Here is a 3,780-nt window from a genome sequence, read left to right as displayed (position 1 = left end):
GCAGATTTTATTTATATCTGAAATATATTAATGATAGTGAATGATTTGCGCAAGACTTGAATGGACTAAAAATGACATGTTGCCAGGAAATGTTATATTATCCGGATCCAGAACAAAATACATATAAGAATTACTTTGTATAGTTTTCACAATTATAGTATATTATCCAAGACCTAGTTATACATATTTGTCTAAGGTATAAATAAAATGTTATTCGTTCACTTTAAGTAATTTGGTTATCGTTTAATCATAGGCAATCTCGTTTTCACTTTTCAAAATTTCATCTACGCCATCTATACAAATTCAAATCCATGCAACCAATTTTTTTTAATACAAGCATATATATCTTAATAGAGTTACTTTTACTAAATTATGGCTCGAACTTTGACAGGAAGTAATACCTTATGAACCTCGAACATGTTGTGTTTCACTAGGAATGATTGAATCCCATTGTTCGATCCTTCATAGTAAAACGCAGTGTGTTCACATTCTGATCGATTTTCTGCGAGAAAGATGGACCACTCTCTAAGTCAATGTATCCCTTAATGACTGATAGCGTACAAGTTCCATGGGAGTTGTGAAAAGAACCCTATTTAAATAATGCAATAGAGAATTTGAAATCTGATGCGAACAATCAGTCGATGGAGCTCCACATGAAGCCCTGCAAACCATCTTTAATATGCTAATAAGATAAGTAGATAATCGATGAGCACCTCTTTGAATTCTGCTTAGAAACACATTAATCTTAAGTCGTCCTACCAGTCATACTCGAATTATAACAAAAATAATCGAATAACCTAACGCGATTATTGCATATTCTCGTTTAACCTAACGATTAATCATATTCAATTATAACAAAATAATCAACTAATGTCCCCTAAATTAAAAAAAAAAACAAAATCATTTATACAAATATAAACACCAAAAAAAAAATCTTTAACAAGAGAATGTATAAGATTTAATCCTTACCATAAAAAACAAGTTGCATAGAAGCATTAAGAAATAAAGGTTGTAGGGGATCATCTCATAAGCCTAAACAAGACCCATTCAAACACACAAAAACTGGAGCCAAGAATGATTCTCTTGCAGCCTAAGCTTAATATATATTGCATACACGTCTCACACGCTGCCTTACTCGTTAAGATTCAAACGCGCATTCAACACATTCTCTTACTTAAGCCACTCCTCTACTCTTCTTGTCGGCAATCCACTCACTCACACTCACATTCCTCGCCGTTTCCCGGTGTAATCACCGACGTAGCCACCGTCCTCCACCTCACTTCTTCACTTTTTCACTCTATATAAACACTCACATCATCCTAAACATGTCCACCACCGCTCCACCTCACCCACCACCGCCTGCACTCCGTCGTGTTCCACAACCGTCAACTCGGCCACGGTTGATTCCAGAAAGGGGACAGGTGCTCCGAAACGTGCTCAGAACTGTTTTCTCGTGTTTTTGTTTCGCCGGAGATCGACGGAGACGAAGCCAACGACGCTTTAGAAGAGATTCGACGGTGTCGCCGGTTTGTTCGTGAAGGTGATCGGATCGATTGGCGATTGGCGATGGTGATCGGTGGTAGGTAACTGGATTCAATTGATTTTGTTGTTGTACTAAGTTTTTGTTTATTAGGTAGATCTTCAGTTTTCTCGATTGAGGAATAATTTATCGTAGCTTTTTTTGTGGGTTTTTCTAGCTGTTCTTGGCGACGGCGAGTGTAATTGCTCAATTCTGGTTTGTTTATTACTGATAAATTAAACCTAATAATGTTCAGAGTTCAAACGATTATCGTTTATATGTTCATATGTTCTAATTATCTTCTTAATCTGAGCTGAAATTGTGTGATCTGTAATTCTGTATGATGTTAAGTTATCTCGATGAAGAAACAGAGTTGAAAAGGTATTAAAAAGAACAATTTCTTTTTCCACTGTTGACATGTAATCTTTAGTTGACAATTATCAGTCAATTTGTGTAATTTCGACTCGTTTATCAAAAAATTATCATTTTGTATAAAATTAAAGGAACTTAATTAAACATGAAATTGGGGTATTGGATTAAACAAGTCAAAAGTGATAATTTCAGTTAACAAACTTATAACGAATTATCATATGTATAAAATTAGAGAAAACTTAATTATAAATAGAATGGTTTAATGGGTTAAACAAGTCTAAAGTGGTATAAGTTGTATTAATAAATTCATAAAGCATTTAGAAAAAAATAAATAAAAATAAAAGCATTTATGGGTTTAACAAGTCGGAAGTTGTATAAATTCAATTTTGAGTAAATGATATGAATGGTACGTGTGGTAACTTTTTTTTTTCAACGACTTATTTACTACAATTTGCATAATTATATAAAGATAGCGTTTTTAGAGACTTATAAATGAATTATATATTTGGAGAGTTTCAGATAGAAACCCTTTAAGAACCTATTTCTACTAAATATGAATTGTTTGTACTAATGGAGAGATTGATGAGCTTATATTTGAATCTATTAAATTATATAATTAAAAATAAAAAAAGACTAATAATTATATCTAATATATAAAATATATATAAAAGTTAAAAGGTCAAAGCCAATATGATTCCTTTTGACTTGTTATGTGTTTCAATTCTATTGTGTCTGTTGTTTTTTCTTAATTGAAATTGTTGACTTTTTACCCAATTAATCTCTAATGTTAATAAAAGGTTGATTAAGTCGGATATAGCAAAAGAAAGATCTTTCATTTTTTTTTTAAAAAAAAAAAGAAAAAGAAAAAAAAATCAGGATTTTATTTAATATGGTTCTCAAATAGCCAATTTATGTTTTTGAGTGAGTAAGCATAGACTTCGATTATAGACGACAAAAAAGTATTTGTTTTATTATTATTCTAAAAAAGTATCATTGTTTTTTTAGAGATCTCTACCAATTTTCGAACAAGTTAATCAGGATACGGTCAAATGTCTTATTATTAAGGTTAATAAAATAGCGGTAATAATTTTTTTTATAAAATATTATTTTTCTAAAAATGTGCTATCTGAAAGTAAAAGTCTAAAAGATTACAATTTTATATTCATATACCATTATTTGAATAGTTTTTAGTAAACGAAAGGGATAATTTATAACTCATTTATGATTTATGATACTTTTGTAGAATATTAATATTTTATAAAAGGTAAATAGTTTAAATATATTTTATGTGACTATACTATGGGCGTGTTCGGCACGGAGCGTTTGAGAGCTTTTAGCTTCTAGCGTTTGACAAAACGCTCCGTTTTGAACAGAAAGTCTCGTTCCGCACTACAAGCTTCTAGCGTTTAGTTTAAACAAAACACTTCAAATCCAAATGTTACTTCATGTAACGTTTAACAAAACGCTACAAGCTACAAGCTACCCGCTACCAACTACAAATTACCCGCTACCAGCTAGTTTTGCCGAACACGCCCTATATATTAAAAACAAACTTCATATCTTAAATGTTTTTCTATAGTTTTGCCTAATGTTTTTCTAAGTTATGCCACAAACGTTTTAGATTTTGAAATATTTAATCTCTACCATTCTTTAATTTATAGAAAAGGTCTTTGTAAAGTTTCTATTTTTACAAAAACAGTCTACATTTCAGAATTTTTATATGCTTTCAGGTATGGCCCCTATAAAGAAAATAAATTACAAAAATTGTCTCTATAAATTGTAATTTACAGAAAATGTCATTGTGTATTTTCTTTACAGAAACGGTCAACATGTTTACAAAAACTTCCCGATAATTTATAGAAAATGTCATTTTGTATTTTGTTTTTATA

At 30.8% G+C, this 3,780-nt stretch overlaps 1 long non-coding RNA gene across 1 annotated transcript; it reads right to left on the bottom strand.

Moving 5' to 3' along the window:
- Nucleotides 1-296: 296 nt before the first annotated feature.
- On the bottom strand, nucleotides 297-1,190 carry LOC145128764 (uncharacterized). Its single transcript, XR_013717094.1, has 2 exons — nucleotides 970-1,190; nucleotides 297-672 (listed from the first exon to the last, which is right to left on the bottom strand). It is a non-coding gene; the product is annotated as an uncharacterized LOC145128764 (long non-coding RNA).
- Nucleotides 1,191-3,780: the final 2,590 nt, after the last annotated feature.

The sequence above is a fragment of the Lactuca virosa genome, chromosome 8 (genome assembly GCF_052849685.1).
Source record: "Lactuca virosa cultivar CGN04683 chromosome 8, Lactuca_virosa_CGN04683_v6, whole genome shotgun sequence".
Classification (NCBI taxonomy): Eukaryota; Viridiplantae; Streptophyta; class Magnoliopsida; order Asterales; family Asteraceae; genus Lactuca; species Lactuca virosa.
Note: the sequence above shows the minus strand (reverse complement) of the source record. Positions and strands in the feature narration are given on the sequence as shown.